The following is a 20,000-nucleotide window of genomic DNA, read 5'->3' as shown; positions in this document are numbered from 1 at the left end:
GGCCACCAAACCTGGCAACTGGGGTTCGAGTCTTGGAACCCCCATGGTAGAAGGAAAGAATTGTGTCTTGAGTGTTGTCTTCTGACCTTTAAAAGTGTGCTGTGGTGCACTTGCATGCACATGGACACCTATAATAAATAAATCTGTAACGAGATTGCTTTCAATGTATAGAAAAATGAATGCAATCAAGTTTAAATAACTCTTCTCGCCCATCTGAAAAAACTGGAAAGACATTTCAAGAATGTTGTCTCTGACCACAGGACTACATGTGAAACTGGAAAGTGGGGACAATCTGAAGCATTAAATGTCTAATAAATTCTTTTTATGAGTCAGAGCTTCCATATACCAATAATTGGAAAAATATGTAATAAAAATATTCTAGAGAAAAGTTAAAAATAGGCAGTGATAAAATGAAAACAGCGTGTGTATCATTTAAACCCAGCAGTGAAAAAAAAAATGAAGCTTTGACTACAAAGAAGAGGAAAATGTAGAGAAATTTTAAAAACAGAAATAACAAATATTTGAAGACAGAAATCTAGGCATATAATTTTTGTCTTTACACACTAATGACTTTATCTCTTACTGAAGATAAAGTACTCTCAAGTGATTGTAAACATGTGCTTATATACTCTCTTACGCTGGTTGTAAGAGATAGTTTATAGTAATGAAAGGAAAAGTCTAGAAAGTATGAAAATAATGAAAACCAATTCATTCCAAATGACCATTATAAACTCTAAGAAGTGAAAGTAGGGTAGGAAAGCTGGGGATGGAATACTGTTGATAGAGAGTGCTTGCACTGAATGCGCGTGGTCTTGGATCCAATCTGCATCATGGAAAAAGATATCAAGATGTAAACGTGGAAGAGACATAACCGAGGAACCTGCTTCTGGCTGTGAGATGTGTCATTTTAGTTTTCATATAGTACATACAAGCACGCCGAGCACCAGTACAATATAGTTAAAAGGCATTGTTAATTTGAATAGTGTTCTAGTTTGATTTCTGTATTTTGATTAAACACTGTGAACAAAAGTAATAACGGGTACGAACGGGGTACATTGGCAGGTCAGAGTCCATTACTGAGCCAAGTCAGCAAGGGAACTCAAGCAGGAATCATAGGGGAATGCTGCCTACTGGCTAGCTCCTTCGAGCCCCCCATGCCCCCCCCACACCCCCTTTCCCCCCAAGCCCCTCCACCCTCCTCCCTCGCACAGGTTTCATGTTCAGCCACCTTCCCTAGATAGTCCTGGTCCACCTGCCTAGAGACGGTGCTGTGCCTTCGCCAGTAGTCATGAGTTACAACAACCACTTACAGACATGACCCCAGGCCAGTCTGATGGAGGCAGTTCTTTACTGACAATCTTTCTTGCCAGCTGACTTTAGATTGAGTCAAATTGAGAATAAAATCTAACCAAGACAAATAGTAGATGTTTTTCCATATTAATAAAGACTCCATCTTCCTATAAGAATGCATTAACTAGAAGTAAAATAGGCCACTCAAAAGGCCTTTGGAAAACAAAAATAAGTAAAAACTACTCATGCCAAAGTTTCGCTAGTATCGTGTACTGAAAAACTAATCACAATGAAGGAGTGTTCCTCTTTCTCCACATCTTCGCCAGCATGTGGTGTCAGTTGAGTTATTGATCTTAGCCATTCTGATGGGTGTAAGCTGGAATCTCAGTGTCGTTTAGATTTGTATTTCTCTGATGACTAAGGAGGTCAAGCATTTCTTTAAGTGTTTCTCAGCCATTTGATATTCCTCTGTTGAGAATTCTCTGTTTAGTTCTGAGCCCCATTTCTCAATTGGGTTATTTGGTTTGGTGGTGTTTAATTTCTTGAGTTCTTTATATATTTTGGATATTAGACCTTTGTCATATGAAGGGTTGGTGAAGATCTTTTCCCAGTCTGTAGGCTGTTGCTTTGTTCTCTTGACAGTGTCACCTGCCTTACAGAAGCTTCTCAGCCTCATGAGGTCCCATTTATTAATTGTTGATGTTAAGGCCTGGGCTGTTGGTGTTCTGTTCAGGAAGTTGTCTCCTGTGCCTATGTGTTCCAGACTCTTCCCCACTTTTTCCTCTAACTGGGTTAATGTCTCTGGTTTTAGGTTGAGGTCTTTAATCCACTTGGACTCCTTCATTGCTGTTGGGAATGCAAACTAGTACAACCACTTTGGAAATATATCTGGCGCTTTCTCAGAAAAATGAGAATAGGACTTCCTCAAGACCCAGCTATTCCACTCCTTGGAATATACCCAGAAGATGCACTACCACACAACAGGGACATATGCTCAACCATGTTCATAGCTGCCTTGTTCATAATAGCCAGAACATGGAAACAGCCTACGTGTCCCTCAGTAGAAGAATGGATAAAGAAACTGTGGTACATCTACACTATGGAATACTACTCAGCTATTAAAAACAAGGAATTCACGAAATTTGTGGACAAATGGATTGAACCAGAAATCATCATAACGAGTGAGTTCACACAGAAGCAAAAAGAGCTAAATGGTATATACTCACTTATATCGAGACACTAGTCCAAGGCGTACGTCCCCATGAAAAACTGTACCTACCAGCAAAGTGGGTCAGAGGGGAAGACATCCTATTGAGACTTTAGATGTGAGAAGCCTGGGGGAATGAGGAAATAGAAGGATCCAGTGGGTCCTGGAAAACTACAGGCGGGTCTGAGCCCTGGGGTCCTCCACAAACTATGGCAGCAGCCAAGGAAAATATAGGCAGTAAACTTCGAACCCCTACCCAGACTAGCCGATGGACAGGACATTCTCCACCGTTAAGTGGAGAAGGAGATCTGACTTTCACACAAACTCTGGTGCCCCGTATTTGACCATGTCCCTTGGATGGAGACACCTGGTGGCACTCAGAGGAAGGATAATAGGTCACCAAGGAGAGACTCGATACCCTATGAGCATATACAGGGGGAGGAGGTCCCCCTTAGTCACAGACATAGGGAGGAGAGTAGGGGGGAAGCGGGAGGGAGGGAGGAATGGGAGGATACAAGGGATGGGCTAACAACTGAGATGTAATACAAATAAATTAATAAAAAAACTAAAAAAAAAAAAAAAAAGAAAGAAAAGAAAAACTAATCACAGAAGAAAGGGGTCAGGAAACACAGAGAAAAACCAAACCCCAAACCAAACCAAACCAGACCAGATCAAACCAGACCAGACCAAACCAAACCCCAAACCAAACCAAATCCTAGACCAAAACAAACCAAACCCCAGACCAAACCAAACCAAACTAAGCCAAACCCCAGAACAAACCAAACCAGACCAAACCAAACCAAACCAAGCCAAATAAACCCCAGACCAAACCAAACCAAACCAAACCAAATCCCAGAACAAACCAAACCTAACCTAACCAAACCAAACCAATGCAAACCCTAGAACAAACTAAACCAAACCAAACCCCAGACCAAACCAGACCAAACCAAACCAAACCAAACCAAACCAAACCAAACCAAACAGATCAAATCAAACCAAACCAAACAAACACCAGACAAAACTAAACCAAACCAAACAAACCACAGACAAAACCAAAGCAGACCAAACCCTAGACCAAACCAGACCAAACCAAACCAAACCAAACCAAACCAAACCAAACCAAACCAAACCAAACCAATGCAAACCCTAGAATAAACCAAACCAAATCAAATCGCAGAGCAAACCAAACCAAACCAAACCAAACCCCACAGATCAAAGTTCCTGTTGGCACCACTTTTTTTTTCTTCCTGAGACAGAGTTTCTCTGCATAGCCTTGGCTGTCCTGGATTCACTTTGTAGACCAGGCTGGCCTTGAACTCACAGTGATCTATCTGCCTTTGACTCCCCAAGAGCTGGGATTACAGACATGTGCCACCACACCTGGCTGTCAGCACTTTAAAAAGAGGTCTTTTTAATTATGTGTTTAGGGGTATGTCTGTGTCTGTGCATATTATAAGTGCAATGCCTGCCACAGCCAGGGGCACTGGCTCTCCTGGATCTGGAGTTACAGGCAGTTATGAGTCTCCTGATATCAGAGTTGGGAATCCAGCTCAGGTCTTCTGCAAGAGCTGTATGTGCTCTTGGATGCTGAGCCATCTCTTCAGCCTTCTGATTTTTTAAAAAAAAGTAAATACTGATCAAAAATTAAGATTTGTTATTTAGAAAATGATGAAGTTTCCTTTGAAAACAGTGACAGCAAGAGTGTTACATGTCAAAAGGGCAGTGACTTACCAGTTTCTTTCACTAGTGTATTTGTTGGCTTGTAGTAGAGGAATAGATTAACATTATTATGTCACAAAAAGCTAGCTGTTTTAAATGTCAGAAGTTAGGAAAATCCACCCTAAGTAAAACAGACAGAAGAAAGAAAGAAATCAAGATTAAAGGATTAACAAAGAATGTGAAAATACTAAAAGTAAATACAATAACAGTCTTTGGAAAAAAAAGGGCAAATCTCTCATAAATATAGAAAGACAAGTAAAATTAAGAAAAAAAAGTAAATAAATCAAAGGATATGGACATTTGCTGAAACGATTAAGCAAATATTGTGTACATTTGCTCGTTGACAAATAAATCTCTCAAGGAAAAGATAATATTTTAGGAAAACATATAGGATCAACTTTGATTCAAGAAATGTAAAATCAGAAGAGTTCAATAAAAAATTCCTGTGAAAAGATGAAGAGATGGCTCGGCAGCTAAGAGCACTGACTACGCTTTCAGAGGATCTGGGGGTTCAATTCCCAGTACCTGCATGGTGGCTCTCAACTGTCTGCCACTCGTTTCTAAGGTATCCGATGGCCGCTTTAGGCCTCCATGAGCATCACACACCTGTGGTTCAAAGACATACAGGAGGAAACCTCCCCAGCCTCCCAAAGAAAAATAAATAGATCGTTAACATAAAATAAAAATGAAAAATTCTGTTTTTTTCAGTAAGCTGCGGAGAGAAGCTAGTCACCAACATGGTACTTCAGCTTTCCAGGGGACACAGCTTCCATGCTATGCAAACATGCCTGGGAAAGAAAAAAATGAGAGCTTAACCACTTCATCCTATGAAACCAGGAACCCCAATAAACAGCATATACAGGAACCATCAAAAAAAAAAAAACAACAACAACCATTTGTGTGGCTGGTGAGATGGGTCATCAAACAAAGGCACTTGCCTCCAAACCTGACCTCCTGAGTTCAATTCCTGGGACCCCGTTGGTAGAAGGAAAGAAGGAACTCCTACAGACTGACCTCTGGCCTCTACAAACTCACTGGTGAATGGCATAATCTCCACTCAAAACACACACACACACACACACACACACACACACACACACACACACACACACACAAGCAACATGAATAAATGAATAAAAATTTAAAACCCCTCATCTGTAGATAGCAATTTAAACCTTAGTAAAGCTGAGCCAATCAACTTCGAATAATAAAAAGTACATTTTCCACAGCATAGTGGGTCCTGCCTTTCATGGTCTACTATTAGGACATAAGTCTCACTTATAAAATGAGCCTTTCTTTTTCATGTTATAACATGTTTGAAACGATGATATATTTTGTAATTGATGAGATGTGGTGATATAATTTACACATTAATTGCATTGGATGCTGGAGGCTATTAGATATAATTAAGAATATTCTTCTTGTATGGACAAGTAAATGTGTTCATTTACATATGCATGTATGTATGCAGGTACATATGTATATATGGGTGTGCATGTACTTGGGCCTGTGAGCATGAGGAAACCTTAGGTGTCATTTCTCAGGTGCCATCCACCTGTTGTTTGAGACAAGATCTTTCACTGATCTGGAACTTGCCAAGTGGCCTGGGCTGGCTGGCCAGCAAGCTTCAGGGGCCTGCCTGCCTCTGCTTCCCCAGCACTGGGACTCAAAGAGTGTGTGCCTCCATGCTCAATTTTTGTTTTACATAAGGGGCTCAAACTCAGCACCCTATGTTTGCAAAGCAAGTTCTTTTCTGACTGAAATATCCCTCCATACCAACCTGTACTTCTGATTTGAAAATATTTAGGTAGTCATTAAAAAATGGATATTTTTAGAGTCCAGCGTCAAGTCCCAGTATGTGTCCTGATCCCCCACTGGGTGGAGCCTCTCCAAGGACATCTATATTGGGCTAATATTCACTTATAAATGAGTTCTATACCATGTGTGTCTTTCCTATGGTTTTTATGTCTTATTAGTGGACAAATTTCACTTACACTTTCTAAGTTTCTTCACCCACAAAGCCTTTGTTATAGTCTGTTGAATCTATTTGAGAAGTTTTTTTTTTAAATAAAAAACAGATGCATAAGAATAATAAAAGCTTCCAAAAAAGGATTTTTTAACACTGTAGAGAATATCTAATTATCATAATGTCTGTATCACAGTAGTAAAACTGAGAAGTATTTTCATTAAACATCATGAATTAAACAAGAATGCTTACTTCCACTGTGAGGACACTTGAACGCACACAACAGAAAACAGTATGTGGACGTTTGGATGGGATATAACACTTATTATCATTAGTGACCCATCATGGGCTTATGTGGACAGAAAGCTCTAGGCAATTGATGCATCATCCTTTAGAAGTAGCATAAACGTCACCAGAACTGCCCAAAAGAAGATGAATATGCAACAATCAGTACATTTCCCAATACCTCTTCAGCATGCACAAATGGCAGCTGGTTCAAGGAGAGAATGGGGCTGAGTGAATCCCAGCAATACAAGAAAATATAGTGCTTAACCCCAAGAAATGCTTGGGGCCTACAAGGAAGACAATTCCCCAGTTTCACCCAGGCACGTGAGGATTCTGAACTACCCTGTGGTTTTGGGTGATAAAATGGTGTGTGGTGATCTGCATGGCCTTAAAAGTCCATCCCAGGGTAAAATAGACCCCTTTCAGTGTGACAGAAGATGTGAGGGTGGGCTGGGTGGTGAGGGTGAGGGAGCTGGTATCAGGCTGTAAAGTGATTAAATAATTAAAAAAAAAACTTTAAATGTGAAAATTTGTGACAGAAGCGTGTGATGAAAATAAGTAAAAGCAAGAAGGGGCCTTGTGTATCAAGTATCACCATGTGGTATGTACTAAAGCCACAGTTCAAACCCACAGACTAGCTGTGGCCGTAGCTTAGTGGTAGAGTGCTTGTCTTGAGGCTTCAGTCCATGGGTTCAATCCCCAGTACTGGAAAATAAAATAAGAAACAAACCCTCTCAAACTACAAAGACAAGGACTTCAGAAAGATCTCTGGCCCTCTGAGCTAGGATAACCTAAGAGACAAACCAACTGGCTTGTTGAAGAGAAGAAATATTCACACTTACTAGGACATAATGACTTAAATTGTCATTTATTTAAAAGCTTCCAACATGGTTTGTTTCAACCTTCCCATTTTCTTCTTTGTTTTCTTCTTACTCACTCCGGAATTCTCCTTTGTCTTTGTCCCATTCGTTTCCACATCCCTGTGTGAGTCAGCATTCCAGGGGCTTCCTGGGCTCAATCTCTGGATCTGTGAATCACTCACTGAGTGGTCACATGGTGATGACTGTGAGCCAGCCAGGCCCTGGAGAAACAGATTGCAGGCATCCCTGCCCCTTTGGAAGGCTAACTCTAAGGAAAGGCCTGGCCTTCAGCATTCCTTGGTCATCACTAGGCACCCTTGGTGCCTCAGGCAGGGCTCTCTTGGGGAGCAGAACTGGAAGAATGGCATATATTATAGTAGGGGAATCCACTAGGTTGGTTATATGACAGGCACTGGGTAGTCTGGACAATGGCTGTGTCCGTGGTGAAGAGACTGAGAACCCAGTTAACAGAGCTGGATGGCTCAACAGTTCCAATGTGGTGTTAAAGGCCTGGAGGATTCCTGGAGCCGCTGGTCTTTATTATCCCCTGGGAGCTGGAAAAGCTGAGTTCTGACCTTAATGAAGGACTGTTTTGGCTACAGGAGCAGCACCAGCAATGGCAACAAAGGTAGGCAAACAACACTGCTTGCTCTGTAGACCTGACATCTGAGCTACAGCTGGAAGATCCCACCCACTCTGAGGGAGGGTCTTCCTCCTCAGTTAATCCTTCCTGGAGGTGTCCTCACAACCCCAGCCAAGGCTGTGTCTCTAGGTTGATAGCAGAGCCAATCAAGTTAACAATCAAGATTGACTGGCACACTTGGAAAGCTGGGGTGCTCCAGTGTCCTAGTCAAGGATGCTCAGTGGATAGGGAGTTCAGCTCAAGCCATGATTCCCTCCCACCCTAGAGAAATCCAGAACCATCCATAAGGGTCAGTCAGCATGTAAGGAGACACCCACACTCACGGTGGGCCTTGCTTCAACTGTTGAGCCAACCAGGACCGTTCAGTTCAGCTTTTCAGGTGTCCAGGAGGTGCTAGAAGGATGCTGACTTAGCTCCCATCACTGAAATGAACGCATCGATCACTCTTTCCTCTTGGAGTTGTGGGCTCAAAGCTCTAACAAAAGCAGGAGTGACTCCCAGTGGGAAGGAATACAAGACAAAAAGAGTCCCGCTAGCCAAAAAGAAAGAAAAAGTCCAGTTAATTAAGGAGCCAGAGGAAAGGACAAACTGTGATGTTGCTTCACAGTTTATAGTACCAAAAAAATCTTCCAGCCAGGGCCTTTCTGCCCTGGCCGTTTTTATTTCCCCTCTCATCCAAATTGGAAAAATCCATTCTGTCTGGAAATCAATGTTTTAAGGCTGGAAAAGTCATTAAAGACCTTCTTTCTGAAGAAACATTAATTCCCCCAAGATAAAAGAAGAAACAAACAAAAAAAAAAGAGGTATGGAGTTTGATAAACCCTTGAAGCTTTATATGCACTGCCGCCATCCTGCAGATCCCTTAGAACCCTGGACCTCATGTCACTTAGCTTTTCCTCCTGCCATGGGAGAACTAGCAGAAGCAACTAGATGGAGGAAGGGCTCGTTTGGCCCACACTATGGTGGAGAAGGCAATGCAGCACTGTTTCCTGTCTTTGACAGGGGGAATATTAGCAGTTGCTTCTTCATGTATCTTGGTATACTGGAAACAGAGAGGAGACTGGAAGCAGGTGAGACTACAGTCCCCACAGCCTACTCTGTGTGCCTTCATCCATCAGCTAGGTCCTACAAAGCTCCACAACCACCTGAAACAGAGCAACTAGGGGACCGCTTGTTCAAACACATGAGCCTGTGGGGAACCTTTCAGGCTGAAACCATGTCAAGGCTTAACCACAGTCACTCACAAGCAAAGGAATCACACCCCCACCCACAGAAGGTAAGAAATGGCAAACCTCTATTACTCTGGTAGTATAAGACCTAACTTTTGAAATGTTTTACTATAGTAACTTATATAATAGGCTGGAGAGATGGTCCAGCTGTTTTGAGTATACACTGCTCTTGCAGAGAACCAGAGTACTATTCCCAGCATCCATAGTAGGTAGCTTTGGAAGAGCAGCTGGTGCTCTTAACCACTAGATATGAAGAAGTGCCTTATGGATCTTGTAAGTTTCAGGAACTTCTTTGGTGGAGTGTTTTAGTTCAGAGGAAATTGCTGTACAACAGGGTAAGACAATGGTCTAAAGCTGCAGATTAAAGAGTCATAGGAAATTGTAAAATTTAGGATTATTTTCAAGTGATACATAATGACTGTTAATATTTATAGAGCATAAAGCGGAGTTTGATTACACAAATATGCACAAATAGTAGATTAGGGTGACTGGCATATCCACTGCCTCAAACATCGATAACTTCTTTATGTAGAGAAAATATTTTATACTAAGCTATTTTTAAATATGCAATTAATTTGTCAACCACAACTGCCCCCACTATATTCTAGGACATGGGAAGTTATTCCTTCTGTGCAAACATGCCTTGTGCCTGTCAGCCATCCTCTTTCCATCTCTTTCTTTCTTCCTTGTTCCCTTCCATGTAGCCCAGGCTGGCCTGAAGCTTACAATGTTGCCAAGGATCGTTTTGAGATTCTGATGTTCTTACCTTTACCTGCTGAGATTGTAGCTAAGCACCTTGATGTTGGTTGCAGTGCTTGGGAACCAAACCCAAGTTTTCACGCATGCTAGGTGAGTTCCACCCACAGCCCTTCTGCTCTCCAGTTCTATGTCTGGTGAACTTTAGAGGTAAGTTTTTAGTTTGGACATTTATTGAAGATTCTGCAATTAAAGGGAAAAATAGGAAGAACTGTATTATCAGGAACAGTCATAGGGGAGGGGAATAAGGGGAAAATGGGAGGGAGAGAAGAATGGGAGGACACAAGGGATGGGATAAGCATTGAGATGTAACAAGAATAAATTAATAAAAAATAAAAAAAGAGAGTCAAAAAACTGTATTATCAAAAACTGGGTTTCGGTGGTTCTTCATTGCCAGTCTGGTGGCAATCTGTTCACCTGCATTTAGGAAACTCAGAGATAAAGAAACTGCAAAAGTCCTTCTTGAGGTCACACTTCCAATGACATAAAGATCTCCCACAAGGCCCCCCCACTTAGATGTTTTTCTGTCTGCATCTTGCACTGTATAATGGAGTAAGCTGGCTTCTAGAAAGTTAACTGGTAGCACCACCAATGGTATAATAAATATTCCAAGCAATCTCAGTGTCTTTTATCAGCACAAGGAACACTGACTGTGGTAACCATTGCATTGGTCAACACGGTAATAATAAAGGGATGCAGATGAGCTTGGCCTCCACTGGATCTACCTGGAGACCATAAACAAAATCCTAGCAGAGCAAGGAAAAGCCAAATTTATGTGCACCAGGCCTAAGCACAAAAGTACTTTCAGGAAGACAATAATGCTTCAAATAGCTAAAGATGGGCAGAGACAGAGAGAGAGAGAGAGAGAGAGAGAGAGAGAGAGAGAGAGAGAGAGAGAGACCCACATTACAATATGGTGGATAAATGACTGGGAACGCTTTTGTTGAACCAGACAAGATGTGTGGGGAGAGTGAGGTGGGTGGACCGGAAGTCAGAATTTGGTTTGAAGAAGATTTGATGTGGCTGTCAAAGCAAGAGGTAAAATGCACACGGACCTGGAGAGATGGGTCAGTGGGTAAGAGCACTGATGTACGAGCATGAGGACCTGAGTTTGAATCTTCCGTGCTCACATAAAAGCCAAGCATGGCTTCATATGTGCATGTAAACCCATGTCTGTGATGGGTAGAGAGAGAGGATTTTGGAGCTTATTGGATTCCAGTCTTACTCAGCCCTTACCTCAAGGAATAAAACAGAAAGTAATAGAACAAAGCAACTGGTGCTGTCTTCTGGCTTCCACATGTGTGCGCAGCCACCATACATGTACATGTCCCCCTCCACACATGTGATGTAGGAGATAGCTATCATTTTTATGTGCACACAGAGCAACAAAACAATGATCTGGGAACAGAGTTCACAGATTTTTCCAATTTCTACCCTAGAGCCTTTGCATAGTGTTTTGTTGCTAGGGAGAGAACAGGTTCACACAGGAGCTTTAGTCCCTAGCTCAGGGTGGTCACTATGACCAATGAAATCAAGACTGGGTAGCAAGGCATGCCTATACAAGACTCCTTCTGAGGGACTGAGTTGCTCCATGCTATAACTCTTAAAAAGTCAAGAGTGATAATCCAACAGGACCTCCTCGTTGGAATATGCTTACATTTCAGTGTTTCCTTAACTTGAGTTAGAGCATACTGCAGGCTTTTCCTCTACCTAACATTGTTAACTTGGTTCCTTGAACCTGCTTCCTGAGAGACAAGTTGTTGAATGAAGGAAAGTCTTTCATTATTTTGCAAGGAAAATTTATGGGACATTTTACCCTCACTATTTTCCCACGTAGAGAATACATCAAGCGAACAACAGGTATACATTTATATACATGATGGAAACAACTGAAAGTGAAAATGAGCAGTTTATTCTTAAAGTGAAAAAGTATTAAACTTGACAAAAGAATAGGAACTTGATAGTCGAGAGAGGGAAATCATTCTCTAAGAAATTGTCTTCTTTTTGGTTCCTTTCTGTCACCTTGCACCTGGCCCTTGCTTCTAAGAAAAGGCATAGTTCGCTAAAACACATTTAATAAACATAAAGCTTGGTTTACTCACGTGTTAAGAAATAAAAAGATAACATATGGCCATGTCATTTTTGAAGACAAATTCTAGAAATGTCTCTTGAAGTTCCTGGATTTTAATTGTCATCACACTTAGACAACTGTCACACACTTTCATATTTCTGGTCACTCTTCCTTGGTTTCTTCAGAGTCAAATCTGAGGTATAATCGGTTGATGACTTGCAGCACACCTGAGTTAGTAGTACGTATGCCATTCCATTCTGAGAAGGATAGAAGAATCACATTTCCCAACTTTGGAAACAGCATTTGGGAAGTGTATTAGCCATCTTTGGCTGCAGTAAGAAATAACCCCTACAGTTTACATTGCTACATATGCACTCCTCACTCCCTCCAATGTGAGTTGTAAGCTGACAAAATTTGATTCAAGTTGTATTTATATGAAGAGAGGCCCCATGCATCTTCTAATTTGGGACCTTGATCATTAGAGTTAAAGTTTCTGCTTAGACACAGAAAAAAATGTGTGCTGCTGGGACATGGCATAAGCTACAGCCAAATGAAATGGCGATATGGCCCTTGCATGGGGTGAACATTGGATAGCAGTAAATAAAATACAACTGACTATAGCAACTGTCTTTTCTCACCTCTGTGGGTGAAGGTTGAATCTGAGAGACACACGGAACTTTTCTTGTTTGAACCATGAATAAATTTCCGCGCAGCTCATTCCTAACTCATCTTTAAGTTGGAGATGAACTCATATGCAGCTGCATTAGTTATTTTTCTTGCTATTGACTGTGTTCACATATCTGTCAAAATACAACTTGGAGAGGAAGATTATGTATAGTGTAGCTCACAGTTTTAGGGGATACAGTCCATCATGGAAGGGACGCATGGTGGCAGGAACATGAGGCAACCGGTCACATGGCAGCTGCAGACAGGAGGCAGAGAGCAGACTGGGAGTCAGGTCAGGTTGTAAATCCTCAAGACCTTCCGCTGGTGGTCCACTTCCTCCAATAAGCCCACACCTGGTAAAGATTCACAGCCTTCCAAAACTCATCTGTGGTCCAATTGTTCAGACATTGGAGCCTATGGGAGATGTCTCATATTCAAACCACAATACTAACCAAAGTCTTCTGGAGACTAGATTTTCAAATGAGAAACCTTAGTCTGGGGGATGGGAAGATGGCTTGGTTGACAAAGTGCTTGCCTCACAAGCATGAGGACCTGGGTTTGAATAAAAAAGCCAGGTGTGATGCTCATCCTTGTCATAGCAGGGGTGCAGAGGTAGAGACAGACCCACTGCTTGGTCAGTCTAGCCAAATCTAAGGGCTCCAGGCAAGAACGTTAGAGTCCCTGCCTCAAAACCTAAGGTGGAGAGCAACAGAGAAAGACACATGAAGTTCACTCCTGGTCTGAACACACACACACACACACACACACACACACACACACACACACACACACACTCCACATTTACATTTGCATGCTTGAGGCAAAGAGAACTCACGACCCTGTGTGAATGTTTGTTTAGGATTTAGAAAGCTTTCTTCACAGCCAGTAAGAACGTAAAGAACTTGGAAGAAATATGCCATACATGCTGGAGAGGTGTGCTAAAAACTCAGGACCTAGGTTCAATACCCAGCAGGCATGTAAGAGCAAGACATGGTGGTGCATGCTGTGCTAGGGAGGTGGACATACAGGATCCCTGGGCAACCTGCCTACTTGATGCATTCCAGGCCAGTGAGGGAACCTGTCTCAAAACAAAAAGAGAGAGAGAGAGAGAGAGAGAGAGAGAGAGAGAGAGAGAGAGAGAGAGAGAGAGATGTATGACTTTATCTCTTGCTAAATAAAGGCATACACAGAATTTTCCTATTTTACCAAAGCAGCTGACTCAGTTTTGGTATCCTGGGAAGAGCAAGGTTTGGGAAGTCTTCTCTGGGGACGCGCCATCTTGTGGAACTCAGGTTTAAGATGACATTGGGCTGCTGTCTGATTGACAACATTGGTGGGTAGACTTTTAAGCATCCTTCAAACTCCTTTGAGTGTCCTTTGATGCAAACACTTTGCGCTTTCTAAAGGAATGGTAGAAATAAATACATCCAAATAAATCCTATGAACCTCCCGGGTGTGTGTGTGCCATGAAGCTGTGGTGTTTCTGTGCTTTGACGTCAAGGATGCTTTGGCGTCACGATGCTCGGCAGGACATAGGCAAGCTGCCCTGTTAGCAGCTGAGGAAAGAGAAATTTAAGATGATGGTGGCTCTTTCTTTAACTTTGCTTCTGCTCCTCATGCCCTTTTCCCTCTCTCTCTTCTCTCCCTCCCTCTTCTCTTCCTGTCCCTCTTCCTCCCCTCTCTCCTCCTTCTCTTCCCTCTCCTTTTCTCCTTCCCTGGCCCCTCTTCCCAGCCTCTCTCCTTTGCTATTTGGCTGGAAGTATATTGCTGACTCTCAAAGCAAAAAAACCGAGCCAACCCCCTTGGCGCTTGAATAGAGCAACCCTGTTGTGAACCAGCAGATAGCCCTACACGGCCTGTAGGGGAACTGCCGCAAGTGTGCAGAACACTTCCAGATGTCAGAATAAATGGACACCACTCTAAATAGGAACACTGGCCATCCCGTCCCACTTGCTTTCGACATCGCCGCCCCCTTGCTTTGGCTTCTGTAATGGACGGCTTTCCTTACTGAACTTTCTGCACTCATCCAGAGCTAGAACAGCTTCCCTCTAAAGGTGTGGTCTCCCTGAGTGTCATTCCCTGGGATGGGTTTCCTTTTAACGAGCTAAAACAGACATAACTAGGGCACCATTTCAAGCTGAGATGACAAATGCGAGCCTGAAGAATATTGAAAACCATTTGAAAGTTGGTTTGGTAGAAGACAGTGCTGTGTAATGAAAGCAAATGCACCGATTGGAATTTTGAAAGAATCCGAGCATGAAGATAAAAGGACATGAAAGATAATAAATGCTGACATGATCTGCCACCTAATGATATTGTGTGTGTGTGTGGGGGGGGATGGGGGGAGATAATGCAATCACTTTCAGAAAGTCCCAGAGCCTCTATAGGTACTTGACTCAAGAGTTTGCAGAGAAACAATCTTCTCATTTCATCTGGCTCATATTAAAAACAGGAAAAACACCACCAGCAGTCCCTCCCCACTCTCACACAGATGGTGGAAAAATCCATGCAATTTTTAACTGTCTGAAATTCTTTAAAGCAATATAAGACAGAAAGAATTATTAAATCACTTTTCCATTTCATATAATGAAAAACTGCACAACTGCAGTGGGGTTGGGAACCATCAATTTCGGCGCAAATGGGAGCTCCTATTGGCCCTGCAGGTAATCCATCACCTTGCAATCCCTGGGCCCTATCTCCAAAGCCTTCTCCCTGATAGAAAAAGAAACACAGAGAATCATAAAACCAAAGTCAACTGCTCATTAGCGTCTGTGTAACTCCAGTCTTGAAGTTTCTTTAGTGTGTCATTTACAGAGATGACATGCGGCTCGGCTTGGGACCTTGTGCTCACATTCACTCACACAAGAGCTTCTTCTCTCATTTGTTGCTTATTCACTTGTCCAAAAAAAAGACAGCCAGTGATTACTGCATATTCTAGGAGTCAAAGACACATAAAGCTTTAGTCCTTGCTTTGAGCTCAGGGTTCACTGGGGGCTGAAAGATAAGCGAGATGAACTAACCAACTGTGCTTGGTAAAGCGTGAGGCTACTTGGTTTATTTGCTTATTTTTAGGTTCTTAGGGGACAAGTTCAGAGCCATTATCAGGGTGTCTGGGGGTGCTGGGGAGATGGTTCAGTTAGTGAGTTGCTGGCTGTGCAAATACAAAGACTTGAATTTGATCCCCAGCACCCACATAGCAACTGGGTTGTGCTACCTGCTTATGGTTCCAGTGCTGAGGATGTAGACAGGGGGATCTATGGGGCTTACATAAATGAGTGCACACACACACACACAAACACACACACACACACACACACACACACACACACACACACACACACACGAGGGTAACTAGAATTTATTCAGCATCTTCTGTTAATTTAGACTTGAGGGAATAACACAGTCTATTTTTCTGTGATCCTTTGTGTGTCCATATGATGTGTACACATGAGTGTGAGTGCACGCATGCCATAGTGTCTGCACACAGTCAGAGTACGACCTCAGGTGTCATTCATCACCTTCCACCTTGTTTCAGTCCAAATCTCATCGATGCTGCAGACACCAGGCTTGGGGACTGTGAGCTTAGGAGGATTCTCCTGTCTCTGCCTCCCAGCTCACTCGATAAATGCTGGGATTACAGAGTCATGTGCTAATGTGTCTGGTTTCACATGGGTTGTGGAGATCCAAAGTCAAGTCCTCATGTTTGTGCAGCAAACACATCCTAGGCCTGTGTTTTTTTATTTCCTTCTGCACTCACACACACCTCCAATACAAAAGTCATACACACGGCACTTGAGTGAATCTGGCTAAGTTAAGCCGCTTGCTCTTTGGGAAAGAATCTGATTAAGAGAGACTTATTCAAAGCAATAGGTCTTCATGGCCCATGGACGTACAGAGTCCTTTGTTAACAGTCAGTAGGCACAGAAATCACACCAACTATCAAGGCCCTGATACCCTTGATGCTCATGTCTGGCTGGGGAACCTGAACACGCACAAAAATGTTACCCGCTCACATACAAATCTTCTTGTTATGGTGTCTCAGTTTCCCCACTTAAGGTGTGCTTGATGCTAATTGCCACATAAACTCTAGAGACAGAGAAGAGTTTGACCCACACAAGGCTTGGCAGGTTCCCATTTTTTCCTGTAGCTATTTCTACCTGTGATGATTTTGTTGATGGGACACAATTTAAGACCAGTTTGAAGATAGTGTCAACGAGGATTGTCTAGATAAGGTTGGTTGTGGGCGTGTCTGTGGAAGACTGTCTTAGTTACACTGACTTGGGAAAGACTGGACAGAAGAGTGTGTGGCACCATCCCCTCGCTTAGGCCCTGGTTGGTATGAAAGAAGAGCAAGGGAGCTGAGCACTAGCATGCGTTCTTTCTTCCTCTCTGCCCTTGACTTTAGATGAGATGTAACCAGCTATCCCAAGTTCCTGCTGCCTTGACTTCCCTGCAGTGATGGACTGTAACAAGGGAGAAAGGGCCGAAATAAACCCTTTCTCCTCAAGGTTTCCTTTTGTCAGGGCATTTGTCACAGCAACAGAGATAAAACTAGGATGCTACCCAAGTCTGACTTGTCAAAGCTGAACAGGCTCTTAAGTGAATAGCAGAGAAATTCGGTCTAGGTTTCTTTTTTTAAAAATATATTTAACTAATTTATTCATATTACATCTCAATGGTTATCCTATCCCTTGTATCTTCCCATTCCTCCCTCCCTCCCATTTTCCCCTTACTCTCTTCCCCTATGACTGTGACTGAAGGGGACCTCCTCCCCCTGTATATGCTCATAGGGTATCAGTCTCTTCTTGGTAGCCTGCTATCCTTCCTCTGAGTGCCACAGGCCTCCCCATCCAGGGGACATGGTCAAATATGGGGCACCAGAGTTCATGTGAAAGCGGATCTGGGCCCAGGGGTCCTGCTCAAACTATGGTCTAGGTTTCTACTATACCTACTTGTGCATAAACAGGCGCCATTGCCTTTGTGTCTGCCAAGGAATTGTGGTTCCTTGGGATCGGCATTATGTATTCTTCTTGAAGGTAAACTTTGTGCTTCTGTCATCTGAGAATTTGGCTCATTAATGGACCCCAGAGGCCCATTTCTTGAAGGCTAGGTCTGAAGGATACTATTAGGAAGTAGTGGCGCATGTAAGAGATGGGCCTAAGGCTGGGAAGATGGCTCAGTGGGTAAAGTGCTTATGATGTGATAGAGGCATGAAGACAGGAGTGCCAAATCCAGACCTGACAGCACACGTCTGTGATCCCCATACTCCTGCGTGTGGGGTGTGATGAGAGGCAGAGATAGGAGAATCCACGGAAGCCGGGGGGCCAGCGAGCTTGGCGCGTGCAGTGGTGAACAAAAAGAGATCCTGTCTCAAATAAGGTAGAAGGTGAGAACTAACACCCGAGGCTAGCACTGATATCCACCCTTGTGTTGTGGTGTACATGTGTAAGTGTGTACACACACACACACACACACACACACACACACACACACAGAATTTATCCATGGAGCTGTGAGAGAAACATCTGGAGGAGCTGCTCTGCCACAAATCCCTGACAGAAACAACCAAGGGGGAAAACACAGTTTGGCTCACGGCTCAGAGGGTTTCAGTCCACAGTAGCAGAGAAGGCGAACAGAGTTCATCACAGAGCCCAGAGCATGTGGTGGAGATGCCACATCCCAGGGAGGGTTGAGAGGAGGGAGGGGAGGAAGGTAGACATGTAAGCATCCAACCTTGTGCTCATGCTGAACATTCAAACCCCAAGGACCCCGCGAAGGGAGATGGGATTAAGAAACTGTGGGAAGGCTGAGAAGAAACTATAGACACATGGCTGCAGCCTGTCTCCTTAACAAGCATGCTTTTCTCGGATGGTGTTTACGGAGCAGGAGCGCTGAAGGATGAGGTGCTTTGAGGACCATGCTGGGCCAAGTGGGAAGTGAAACTCTCTGTTTGGCTTTTAAAAAGAAAGGCTGTTTAGAAAAATGGACAACTGGTGGGTGCTTAAACATACGATGCTAGACGGCCACTGAAAGAGTTATTTTGTTGAATTATTAGCACAAGCCAATTATACATAACAATGGGCCACGTGATGACACTTTTACACACGTATATTCTGATGTAATTTTATCCTGCCCACCCCCATTGCTCTCTCTCACCCCCTCTCACTCCTGCTGCTCCTGCTCTCCTTTACTGCTGGTCTTCTTCTCACTTTCATATCCTTTTTGTTTGTTTGCTTTTGTAGTGCAATGAATTTCATTTAATTACTCTCCTTAGAGGTGAGGGGACGATTACAGGGAGCGTGGGCTAAAGACAATGCCTCTCCCTTTCAGCAGCGTTTAGTTGTCATCAGACAGATCCCCACTGCTGATCCCTGATGGACTGCTGATGGGCCCAGCCTTGTGCAACTATGCCCTGTTGCTTAGTGTCCGTCCACCAATGAGCGGCCAGCCTGGAGGACAGTGCTCCACAGTGCTCCACCCCCTTTTCCTGGTCTCAGGTCCTTTCTGCCCCTTTCATGATGGCCTTAGAAGGTCATCCAGTTCTTTAGGTCACAAGGAAGGAGGGGACTCAGGAGACAGAGCCTAGCCCGATGAGGATCCCCATAGAGGAAGACGGGGGCGCCCCATAGAGGGTCCCACAATCAGATGCTACCATCACACAGATACAGTTAAGCTTTAGGGTGTCTTAGAAACAACAGTGTCTTTCTGAAGGGGTTCTGGGAGCAGATTGCTCACTGAACTCCGTTTTGGAAAGTGGGAGGCGTCTAATGAAATCGCCAGTGATGCCTCTGCCTCTGGAAGCAGCGCCTACATCCACAGTGCCAACTCTTGGTTTATTTCAAGCATCACCTTTGTTCTTCCAGCACATTCTTGATGAGCATTTCTTATGCTAAGTCACATGTCAGTCACGGAGAGTGCAGACAGGACATGGAAATTGCTCCTGAGGAGCTTGGGAGAGACAGATAGAGCAGGGAAAATGCTCTGCAGGGCTCTGAGTTCTAGCAGCAGGAAGGAAGCCACCCACCGACAGGATGGAGGCCCAGCTGGTGAGGTAGGGCTGGGATGCAATGCAGGCCTCCTTGGTTTCTGAGAAGGGTTGGTAGAGAGCTGATGGAAGAGTGTGCAGCCTAGGTAATGTGTAAAGAAAAGGTGAAATGTGGGGAAAAGAGGCTCACCTGAGCCCAGAGAACTCTCTGTGGAGAAAAGAAAAGAGACCCATTGTGAGACCAGCTCCCTGCCTTCCACAGCTCTGTGCCTGCGCCGTGTTGAGTGTCTTCCTTAAATGTGTTTCCCTTTATTTTTAATACA

The sequence above is a fragment of the Acomys minous genome (assembly GCF_964271855.1).
Source record: "Acomys minous genome assembly, chromosome: 1".
Lineage (NCBI taxonomy): Eukaryota > Metazoa > Chordata > Mammalia > Rodentia > Muridae > Acomys > Acomys minous.
Note: the sequence above shows the minus strand (reverse complement) of the source record.